At 53.1% G+C, this 12148-nt stretch overlaps 1 protein-coding gene across 2 annotated transcripts in view; it reads right to left on the bottom strand.

Annotated features, from left to right (window-relative positions):
- Positions 1-12148, bottom strand: part of CTIF (cap binding complex dependent translation initiation factor) — a 315912-nt gene that overhangs the window by 142449 nt on the left and 161315 nt on the right. The gene's annotated exons all lie outside the window — the stretch shown is intronic.

Below are 12148 nucleotides of genomic sequence, written 5' to 3'. Positions count from 1 at the left end.
GCAAATGCCAAGCCGCAGGTACCATTATTTGCAGAAGCTGGGCTCATGGCCAGCTTTCTTCTTAGCATCTCCCTCCCCCCAGCAAAGTGTGTTCTGGCGGGACATGGGCGAGCAATGCCATCCCATGAGGAGCAGGCTGGGATGGGGTGGGAGGGGTCAAGGGTACCCAGGCCTGGAGGTCTCAGGGTTCACAGCCTGAGAGTGACCTCCATGCCACCCATAGGGCCCTGGGCATAACCAGCATCAGAGGGTGTGATGGGGCCCAGTGTGCTGGACAGGAGTCAGAGAGAGAGAGTCCATTTAGCTCCCCCACCCCACTTTACAGACAGGGAGACTGAGGCCCAGACCCTCTGTGGGAAGGACATAGGCAGCCCTCTGGATTGGGGCTCCATAGCGGAGGGTCCTGTAGGGCCCCCTACAGCCCTGGACAGTCTTGAGGTGCTTCCCGGGGTGGTGAGGGTGGCATGAGAGGACAGCAGGGACCTTAGCCTTCCGGACACTTGGCCTAGAGTCCTATTGAGCCCAGGGAGGGCTCACAAACACATTTCAAAAGGTATCTTGGGAGCTCCCACTGTGGCTCAGTGGTAGTGAACCCGACTAGCACCTATGAGGACGTGGGTTCGCTCCCTGGCCTCACTCAGTGGGTTAAGGATCCTGCGTTGCTGTGGCTGTGGTGGAGGCCGGCAGCTGCAGCTCCAATTCGATCCCTAGCCTGGGAACTTCCACATGTCGCAGGTGCGGCCTTAAAAAGAAAGAAAATCTTACTATTAGTCCCACCCTCACACCCTGTTCTTGCCTCCAACAATCTGGCCAAGAGGCATGAATGGATTCTGGTACAGGCAGCCCCAATGGGCCTCCGCAGCCTTAGGATGTGCTTTGTTTCATGGTTTTCTCAAAGGCTATTATTTGCTTTCTTTCATACAAAACACAAACAAGGAAAAACACCAAGTCTTCCCCTCTCATTTCCCCTCTCCCACCCTGACCCAGCTCCGGGCTGGCCCCTTCCCTCCCTCCCAACCTCAGGTCACTGCAGGAACACACTGGGCGTGCCCCACAGAGACAATGGAAGGAAGCTGAGGCTCCCTCTCAAGCCGGAGGCCTGGATGGGGAGCTGGGCTCCGTGGCGGGGCCCACAGAGCTGTCCGTGACACTTGGCCTTCCTTGAGCCTAGAAGGTGCCTGCCTTCCCTGTCCGGACCCCAGAGTGTGGTCTCCAACCTGCATCCTGGCCTCCTCCCCCGATGCACGGCTGCAGCCCGTGACCCAACCTCAGCCTGGAGTCCTAGCTCTCGGCCAGGACTCAGTGTGGCCCAGTGGGCACACGGGACCACTAGGGCTTCTAATGAAGCCACTGCTGTGACCTCTGACCAACCATCTATGGCCTCCAAATTACTATGTATGTGGGTACATATATAAAATGTCATAGTAGTTAAAAGCCTGGACTCTGTAACTACACTGTGAATGGTCTGCTCCCGGCTCTTCCTCTTCACGGCTATGTGACTTTGAGCAATGACCTAACCTCTCTGCATCTCAGTTTCCCCATCTGTAAAACAGAGATGAGGCAGTTCCCGCTCTGGCACAGTGGGTTAAGAATTTGACTGCATGGAGTTTCCGTCATGGCTGAGCAGTAACAAACACTGACTAGTATCCATGAGAACTCGGGTTCGATCCCTGGCCTCGGTCAGTGGGTTAAGGATCCAGCATTGCTATGAGCTGTGGTGTACATCGCAGACGCGGCTCAGATCTGGTATTATTATGGCTGTGGCGTAGGCTGGCAGCTGTAGCTCCAATCTGACCTCTACCCTGGGAACTTCCATATGCTGTGGGTGAGACCCTAAAAAAGAAAAGGGAATTTGACTTCAGTGGCTCAGATTGCTGTGGAGGTATTGGTTCCATCCCAGGCCTGGTGCAGTGGATTAAAGGATCCAGGCGTAGTTCCCAACTGCCGTTCAGATTCAAGCCACTGATAGGAATGACTATATGGAATCTGGAGAGAAGCAAGAATGGGAACCTCCAGGCCCAGCCAGGTATGACAGGGTTCTGGCTTTAGAGATCCCTCAGTGCATTTTTTTTTTTTTTTTTTTGCACTGTTTCCTGCAGCATATGGAAGTTCCCAGGCCCGGGGTGGAATCAGAGCTACAGCTGCAGGCCTACACCATAGCCACGGCAACACTGGATCTGAGCCTCAGAGAGACAATGTCCTGGTACTTAACCCACTGGGCCACTAAGGGAATTCCCTCCCCTGCTTTTTAGATAGACTATATCCCTTGAGTGAAGAATGGGCAGTTTATCAGAATTATCATTTAAGAGGATGCAGTAGTCTTTTTCTATTTCTTTACTTGACAAATCCTTCTGCTCCATGCTTGAGAGAGCTCCACATGGACTACAGTCCAGGAATGAGCATCCCTTCCTTCCTCCCACAAATAAACAACAGCCCCACCAGCTTCAGGTGTTTGAGCCTCTGGTTTGTGTGTTTTGTCAGGTGGACTCAGGTGTGCCTCCGCAGCATCTCCCTGGACCATCCAGGCCCTGCCCCCATTTCTTCACTCCTCTGCATGAGAACCCTTCTCCCTTTAGCTCTGAGACCTGGCTGCAGTTCCCCTCGGTCTAACCTCTGACCACTTTCAATAACTAAGCGGGCCTGGGAGACAAGTAGATTATATAAACCAAGCCTCTCCAGGGACAGAAGGAAGATAATACTCCTTCTGTGCACAGCCTGGGCAGAGGACTCATGAAACACACACACACACTCTCTCTCTATCTCCCCATCCCAGAGGTCAGAGCTGGTCTAAGATGCAGCCCTGAGGGGTAGCGTGTTACTGCTCAGGTTGCAGAAACAGGTTCTGTACAATCTGCCCATTCCAGGGCAGGCTGGGGCTAATACCCCACAACCTGGGACAGTAGGTACTTCCAGGGGATTCAAGGCAGGTACAGCCCAGACTTGGAGTGCAAGGGCCTTGCCCTGAGATGCCAGCTATAAACAAACATATCTCAGGTCTGGGCATGAGGGCATGGGGGAGGGAGGGCAATGCAAGCACGCTGAGCAAGGCAACATGTGTGCCTGGTGTCCCAAGACCAGCTGACTCTGTGATAAAGGTGATGCACATCCACTGAGCCATAGGCTCCCCGCCCCCACATGCCCACCCATCCACCCTTGCCCCATGCACCCATCCAGCCATCCATCCTATGAATATTATTGTTTTGCACACTGCAGATACAGTAGTAAAAAAGCAGTAGGCAAAATGCCTGCTCTTACAGGGCACACATTCTAGTGAAAGGGGAGAGATAGGAAATAAAGAGATGGATGATATGATGAATGATGAAAAATGCTATGGAGCAGAACAAGGCAGGACAAAGGGATGGGAGCAGCCAGGGTGGGGGTGACAGGGAAGACCTCTCTGTTACTTTCCACCCATCCATCAGTCCATCCACCTCTCTGGCCATCCTTGGTTCTTCCTTACCCAACCAGCTCCAAAGGTCTACTATGTGCCAGATGCATCAGATGGGAAACATCAGAATAAAGAGACACAGTCCCAGCCCTGGGAACTCAGGGGAACACAAGCAAGCAAGCCGATGTGTGCCGTGCATCTTGGTAGAAGTTACACAGATGCCTCTTGCACCCCTAGGGAAGGAATGAGGAGCTCTGCATGGAGAAGATCAGGGAGGCCTTCGCCAGGGTAGTACCTGAGCTGAGCGCAAGGGTTTGACAGGAGTACAAGAGAAGAAGGTATGTTACCTTCCTCACCTTGCAGGCCAACAATGCCAGCATGATGGCGGGGGTGCAGAGACCTACTTGGCACCTTGGGAGGAGATGGGGGTGCCAGGGAGCTCCAAGGGCCAGGGATGGTGCTCCTGACCACCATGTCAGGAGTGGTGCCATCAGTGCCATCTGTATTGTCCTCTTCACCTCTGTAGTGGGTAGGGCTATGTGCCCCCAAAAGATCAGATGGAGTCCTATCCCTGGGTACAGGTCAATGTGACCCTATTTAGAAATAGGGTCTTTGCAGACATGATCAAGTTAAGACGAGGTCAAACTAGATTAGTGTGGCCCCACATCCAATGACTGGTGTCCTTATAAGAAGGAAATTTGGACACAGAGGGAAGAGGGCCATGGGCAAATAGAGGCAGGGAATTCCCACTGTGGTACAGTGGGTTAAGAATCCAGGTGCAGTGGCTCGGGTCACTGCGGAGGTAAGGGTTTGCTCCCTGACCTGGGACAGTGGGTTAAAGGAGCCAGCATTGCTGCAGCTGTGGCGTAGGTCCCAGCTGTGGCTCGGATGCAGTCCCTGGTCTGGGATGTGCCATGGGTATAGCCATTGAAGAAAGAAAGAAAGGAAAGAAAGGTATAAAGAAAAAGAAAGACAGAAAGAAAGACAGACAGACAGACAGAAAGGAAAGAAAGAAAGAAAGAAAGAAAGAAAGAAAGAAAGAAAGAAAGAAAGAAAGAAAGAAAGAAAGAAAGAAAGAAAAGAAAAGAAAGAGAAAGAACGAACGAAAGAAAGAAGGTAGGGAGGGAAGGAAGGAAGGAAGAAAGGGAGAAAAAGAAAGAGAGGAGGAAAGAAAGAAAAATGGAGGCAGTGATGCTTCTAGCCAAGGATTGCTGGCAGTCAACCGAAAGCTAGGAGAGGCAAGAAAGGACCCTTCCTTGAGTTTCCCAAGGGAATGTGGCCCTGTTGACACTTTGATTTCAGACTCTGAGCCTTTAGGACTGTGAGACTGTATGTTTCTGCTGCTTTAAGCCACCCAGTTGGTGGCACCTGTTAAGGCAGTTGTAGGAAACGAATACACTCCTGGTCCTGATCCTACACCTCTGTTCCCAGCCACATGTCCACCTGCCTCCCCACTGGCTCCCTCAGCGGCCCCAGCTTGCTCCTCCTTATGTGGTCTCTGGGACCCTGTTTGACACCAATGGCCCCTGATTCTCTTTGGTGAGCAAGTGCTACCAACCCCACGCCCTTACTGTTCTAGAACCTTCAGGGCCATAACCCACAGGCGCTGCTCCAATGGGGGAAGGCTAGGCTCTGTGCCAGAGACTCTCAGTCTGGGGCGAAGGGTGGGGGGCGGGGGGGGGTGTCCCAGCCCCCATCAAACCAACAGCTTGGGAGGTTGCCCAGGTCTCTACCTTCACAGCACATAAAGGCACTCAAATTCCCAGGCAAGGTATGTCCTGGATATGGGATGATGCTTCCTGGCCTGGCCCCACCTCCCAGCACACCTGGGGGGACCTGGAGACTGGAGAGGGTGGGGAAGACACCCCCAGTGCAGGAGACCTGAGGCTGGAAAGATGTACTTGCAGCCACCACTACTCCCCGGCCACCTGGCAGCACCCTAGACCAGGGTCCCAGGCTGGGCGGCTGCCAGGAGAGCCCCTTGATTCCAAACCTCATCCCCAGGGTGGGTCCAGAGAGCAGGAACCCATATGGCTCACAGACCACCATGCACGCAGCACTAGATGGGTGCGCGGCTCAAGTAGATGTTAACTAAGTATCTGCTGAAGGAGAGAAGGAAAGGAAAAGGGGGAGGGGGAGCCCAAGTTTGGCTGACCCTCTACAGAACAAGGCCCCTGGATGGAAACATCAGCAGGAATGCTGCTGGCAGTGGTGGGTGCAGAAGGAGCTCCTGGGTCGCGCCAGGGCCACACACCCCCACACCCTCCACCTCTGGACCCCCGAGGCAGGGTTGTGGGGCAGTGTCTCACCCCATGCTGAGTTTCCAAAATCAGTGCTGGGCTGGCATACACCCACTTTATCCCCGCTGCTTGCTGTACCATGCGCTTGCCTGGGGAGCTGCCAGCCTCCTACAACAGTCAGGGTCCCTCTGGGTCCTCGTCCCGGCCTGCCAAATGGGGCTGCCCGCAGGCACGGGGAGGCTCTGTGTAAAAGTCCCACCTGAGCATCCACAGCTCACAGGGGGCTGAGATGTGGCACCCTGAGGCCTGTGTTGTGTGGCTCTGTGAAAGTGGGAAGGTCCCCTGGACAGTGTTACCAGTTGAACTATGCCTCTGACCCCAACCAGGTTCACATATTGAAGTCTTAACCCTCGCTCCCTCAGAATGACCTGCACACGTCATCAGTTAAGATGAGGACACAATGGACTGGGGCTGGCCCCTAATCCTGGGACTGGTGTTCTTAGAAAAAGAACCCCATGTGTCCATGGGAGATGCTGCCACAGCTGAGAAGCTCCTGGAAGCTAAAAGAGACTGGGAGTAGGTCCTTCTCTAGCACCTTCAGAGGGAGCCTGGCCCTGCCCACACCTTGACTTTGGACTTCCAGCCTCCAGATCTAGGAGCTAAGAAATTGCTATTGTTCTAAGCCAGGGCATTTTGGCCCTTTGTTATGGCAGCCCCAGGAAAGGGGGAAGACTTTCCACTTACAGGTGGAAGAGTGGGCAAAATCATCTGTGTCTTAAGAAAGGGTTCTTTTTCTAACTGTATCTCCTTTGCCAAAATGGAGCTGAACTTTATGAAAGCTATGTGCTCACCAGGTAATTCCATCGCGTTAGCAACCTGTTTTCACAAAAGAGGAAGGAGAGGCTTAGGGAGGTCCAGGAAGTTGTTCAAGGCCACCCCACCAGCTGGCAGCAGCCTATCTGCCGCCTCCACGGCTCACACTCCCAAATGTGATGTCAGTCAGCCTGCAGTATCAGGGCTGAGAAGGGGAGGCTGAACCACTGGGGAGTGACGGGGGTCTCTCCTGTGCTACCTCTGACCCCATGGTGATCAGCCATGCACTCTGGATCCCTCAAAGTGATGAAGTGACCAAGGGCAAGTCCTGATCTGTGCTCGAGCCACAGCCCCATTTCTGACTGCAGGGCCCCTCACCGGGCCTGAGGATGGGGAGGTGGTGAGGCCTGGCACCGGTTCAGAGCCCTCCCATGTTGAGCCTGCAGAGTGTGTGCCTGTGTGTGCTTGCTGTGACCTCTGAGATGACCCCAGCCATGACCCTGACCATGGCCCCGCCAGCAGGCCACTGCTCCCCTCTCTAGGGATGGTGCTCTTGGCACCAAGCTGATCCTGCCCTTCACTCCCCAGGTTGATGGGATGAGGGCCCTCGGCTCCTGCTGTGCCTGGTTCCCTTTCCATCCGGACCAGGTTTAGACATGCCCCATGGAGCTCAGTCCCGCAGCCGGCAGCTTCCTGGAACCCCATGTTCACTTTCCCCTCAAGGGAGATTTTCTCGTGACCACTGACCACTAACCCCAGACCTGGGTCTGATCAAAATCATCCAGGCCTATCTCACAGGTCTGTTATCTCTCTCTCACACACTAGCTCTTTGCAAAGGGAGAGCACATTACACAAACATAGGAGAACCTTCCACCTATGTGTGAAGGCCCCCGCCCCCCCCCAGACTGTGGAAGCCCTGGGCAAAGAGCGTCTCCTGACAGGTAAGCCCTGTGGCCCCAGCTCGACCCTCTCCAGTCCTGCAGACCCACACATCCAACCCCGTCTCTCCTGGATACTGACTCTCCACCCTGGCCTCTTGGAAACCACGGCCCTTCTCTTCACAAGCTTGTGTACTGGCCCCACCTGTCACTCCCAAGGATGCTTTGAAACCCATGGAAACTAACAGCTTCTTTGTCTCTGGAAAATTCCAGATGACCCAGAATGGAGGGCCCCCGAGTGAACAGTGGCTCAGAAGAACTGGACGTTGGTTCTGCTGTGCCCACTGGGCAAGCCCAGGGAGCTGGAGCCCCATGGAGGCAGGACAGACTCAGGCCGGGCCAGCTGGGGCTCCCCAGGCACCCTGTCTCCAGCCTAACTAGGGGAGACATCCCAAGGCCAGACAGAACGAAGAACACATAGCACTTGGCAACTTAAAGGGCCATAAAAATACCAAGAACAGCTCCTCCAACAATGACTTTGTCTCAATAATGGAGCCTTCCTCTTGGTTTTTTTTTTTCATAGCTTCTAAGAAGTCATCCCACCAAACTCCACGTGGGCAGGATGTGTGGGTCACGTCCAAGCTGAAACAAACAGGTAATGTTTCTAAAATTCCTGGAATCTCTAGGCTGCATGGCTATTCAGAGAAGCTGACCTGTTTAGAATGAAAGGTGGAGTGGGGTGGGGGGAGGTTGGGCGGGCTAACCCATGTTTAAATTTGGGATTTTCTAACATTTCTTGCAATTTATTTTTTTTAATCAGCAGAGACCCTTTTAAAAACAATACCTCAGCTGGAGTCCTGATATAAAAACAGAGATAAAGGGAGACAAGAAAGAGAGGCAGAGGCTGCCTCTGAGCCACCAAGCACCCACCCCCTGCCTCTGACCACCCCCACTGGCACCCTGGACGGTGAACTTACACTCCACCCGCTCTGAAAGGCTGGACGCTGGCTCCGCAAAATTGGATCTTCCTCCAGAAGAGGAGCTTAACGGATGCTCTCTGGCCAGGGTTTAATGAGGTCTATTGCACATGAATATTTTGCCTGCGGCAGCCTTCAGGATGCCAGCCCATGGCCTGCATCCAGCACGCAGGGGGCCGAGCCTGTACGGTAGTGTGGTCACAGAGGCCAGGTCGCTGGCACGTGGCCTTCCTTGCATGCACAAAGCTAATAAAACCTGTCCCTCCTTTTCCCTTCAAGTTGGGTTTCTCACTCTAACCAGCCAAGAGTCTTCACTAATAAACCCTGCATGCCCTTCAGGCAACCTGGACCCAGCTCTGTTGCCAGACTTGGAAGCCCCTGGGCAGGTACTGGACCCAGCCCTCTCCTCCTTGGAAGGGAAAATGGAAAATGAGGATGAAAATATTTGCTTTTCCTACCTCCTGCATCATGGCCACCTAAGCCTTCCTCTGATTTCAGGAGCCAATCAATTCCCCTTGTTATCTCCAAATATATTTTGAGTAGGGTTTCTGTCGCTTGCAACCAAAAAAGTCCTAATAATTCAGCGTGATACAACTTTAGGTGCTATTATGAAAGATCTTAGTATATCCATGAAGTCCTGGAAAGCAAATATGACTGTCCCTGCCCCCCTCACACTGGTAACTGTGTGGGGAAGGAGCCCCTGGGCAATGTCAAGTATAAATGACATTTACTTGATAATTTCTGAGTGAGCAGAAAAAACAGGTGGAATATTGGCACAAAGGACAGGACTACAAACCCATAGAAAAATGTTAGAAAATTTTTACGTGACATGGTGAGAGGCGTAAAGGAAACAATTACTAAACAGCTGCTGCTTTTTCTTTTTCCTTTCTTTTTTTCCTTTTAGGGCCACACCTGTGGCATGCGGAAGTTTCCCCAGGCTAGGGGTTGAATGGGAGCTGCAGCTACTGGCCTACGCCACAGCCACAGCAACATGGGATCCAAGCCACGTCTGTGACCTATACCACAGCTCCTAGCAATGCCAGATCCTTAACCCACTGAGCAAGGCCAGGGATGGAACCTGCATCCTTACAGAGACTAGGCTGGGTTCTTAACTCACTGAGCCACAACAGGAACTCCAGTGCTGTTGCTTTTTCAACCACTGTCAGTTTCTCATTTGCAACCAGGGCACTCCTGTGATGGGTGTGTGTGTAAGTGTGAGTGTGGGGGTGTGTGTGGGGAGGATGAATATGTCTGTGTCAAAAACCATATGAGACCAAGTGGCTCAGGCCTCATTTGGGTGACAAGTGCAGGACCAAGAGTCCAGAAGGAGTCCTGTACACAGGCCACCTGGGCTCATGGTGGTGTCCCTGCTGCCAGTAACACAGGGACAGCCATGTGAGAAAGGAACTGGGCCAGACAGATGCTCTCCACTTCCCTAGTGAGGGGCTTTTACTGGGGGGTCCTCAGAGTGTGGCTGATCTGAAAAAGGCAACACCCTCCCGCTGCTGCAGACCAGAAGCAAGAAGATGCTCCAGAAAGGCCAGAGGTACAAGTGGCCACAGGAAAGGCACAGTGTCTGCTCTGCAACCTCTGGAAAAATCGCTGGAGCATGATTGGACACCTGTGGCCTGAATTCTGGTCTCTAACTGAATGATGTGTCCATGACAGAGAGAAGACCCCAGTCCTGGACAAGCCGATACAGCAAACTCTAGTGAAGACCAAGTGATCCTTCTGCTCTGCTCTCCAAGGAGGAGTGACTACCTTTGAGAGGCAGGCAAGCTGGGGACAGTTGTATGTCCTCAGGGAGGTTCAAAGACTATCCTGGGAACAGAGGTAACGATGGATTCTGGAGGAGAAGTGATGACTCTACTAGAGGTAGAGGGCGCCCACTGGGTGTTGTGACTACACTGTGTGTCACGGACATGGAAAAACCAGACTCTGCTTGTGTCCCAAAGAAGTCCAGAGGCTGCTGGGAGAACAGATGACACAGGCGCTTTTACTCCTTCAGTCCTAGGGAAGTCCCATGGCGGGGACCCAAGGGGCGAGGACCAGGTGGGGGAAGGGATGCCTGAGGCTACTCTCAAGTTACTGGACGCTCCGAAGTTAACAGAAGCAGAAGCAGAAAGGCGAGACTCCCAGCAGAAGTTACTTAGTTGGCATGTTTTAACAGCTTTGCTCTTGTCTCTTCTGAACATACTCTGTGTGGCTCATCATACAAACTGGTAGTAGTCAGGATACACTAAGTGTAAGGACCTCTCTGGGCTGTGGGGAGGGACTCCATGCCCCCAAAAACCTCTTCTGGAGATGCTGAGATCCCAAGGGGAGCTCCACTGGGCAGGGGGGGACCCCCAAGTTTTCCTGTGAGTGAAGAGATTCACCCTCCTGCACTGGGGGCCAAAGCTGGCTGGTCCGAGGACCTAGGGGGGTGGGGACAGAGGCCATGACAATGGAGCACCCAAGGGCAGCAGGACGCCTGTCCTAGTGTCTGAAGAGCCAGCCTTGGGTTCTTTAAGCAACACAGACTCCGGGCTGCACAGCAGTAGTCAGAGTCAATCGGTTTGGTTTTAAATGCCATCACTGCCACCTACTGTGGGAGCCTGGATAGATACCTACCGAGGCATTTATTTTTCCTCTTCCATAAAATGGCAATAATAAAGAACTATACCAAGTTCAGGACTATCAGGAGGAGTAAATTTGATTATTTGACATCAAAGGAAAGGTGACAGAGATTGCCTGACTGCCCATCCTTCCCCCCATCCTCGGCACACCCCCAAGCCCCATTTCCTTTCATTGGCACAGCCTGTGAAATCCTAGGCTAAGAAGCAGCCCTTCTGCACCCTAAGCTCCTGCACCAGGAAAGCTCACCCATGTCCCTTGGGAGCCTACTGGGAGGACGCAGCCCAAACCCCCAGTGACGCTGTCCTAGAAGGAGGCCACCTGCATCCATTAACCAGCCCTTCCTGAGGTCCCCACTGTATCCAGAACATTCCCAGGGGACAAACATGCAGTTTGTGGCAACCTCAGCCTCCTCCATGCAGTTATTCAACTCTTACCCACTCCGGGCCCCATCTGATCCCCCTCTCATCTCATCGCAGGTGCCCAGCAAAGTGGGGCAAGACGAGCAGGTGCCTCCAAAGGTTATGAAGGGAAAGGGGAGGGCCTGTCTCCAAGAGGGGTGAGCCTTCCTGTGAACCATCAGCACATTACCCCAGCACCCTGAAGACCCAAGGTAGAGGCCACCACATCCTCGGAAAGTGAGCTGCTCCCAGCTCAGAGAAATGGTGAAACTCTGAGCCTGAGCAGCCTGGCCAGGGCTGCTGGGTACCTAGTGTCTCGCAAAGGGCTGAGCCACAACAGAGACAAAAGATGCAGAGAGGGGGCAGGGAGGGAGAACCAGCTAAGGCAGTGCAGTGTCACTGCTGGAGAGACACGAGGGTGAAACGTGGTCCCTCTAGGGAGGAACAGATTCTGCTTTCATTCATTCACCCACCGCAGCCTCCCAACCTCACCCAGGCTTCCTAGGGGCCAGGAGCTGATCCACATGGTGACTGAGCTACAGCTAAGGGCTTCCACTCTACCAGGGGGAGGTGATTATCAACAGGATGCAACTAAAAAGAAAGAGATACATTAAATGGAGACAAGTGTGTGGGGTGGGGGGCGAGGGGAATAAAGAGGCTAATGCTGTTGACTAGGAGAATCAGAAATGGTCTAAGAGAGTGACATTTGAGCCGAACCACAATGACCAGGCTGACAGATCAAGAGAGTCAAGGCTGAAGTCAACATGCCGAATTGCATAAACCAGTAAAATTCAAATTTCAAAATGGGCAAGTGTTACTTTTTACTCTGCTTAAT

Source organism: Phacochoerus africanus, chromosome 2, assembly GCF_016906955.1.
Source record: "Phacochoerus africanus isolate WHEZ1 chromosome 2, ROS_Pafr_v1, whole genome shotgun sequence".
Taxonomy (NCBI): Eukaryota; Metazoa; Chordata; class Mammalia; order Artiodactyla; family Suidae; genus Phacochoerus; species Phacochoerus africanus.
This window is presented reverse-complemented; position numbering and strand designations above follow the sequence as displayed.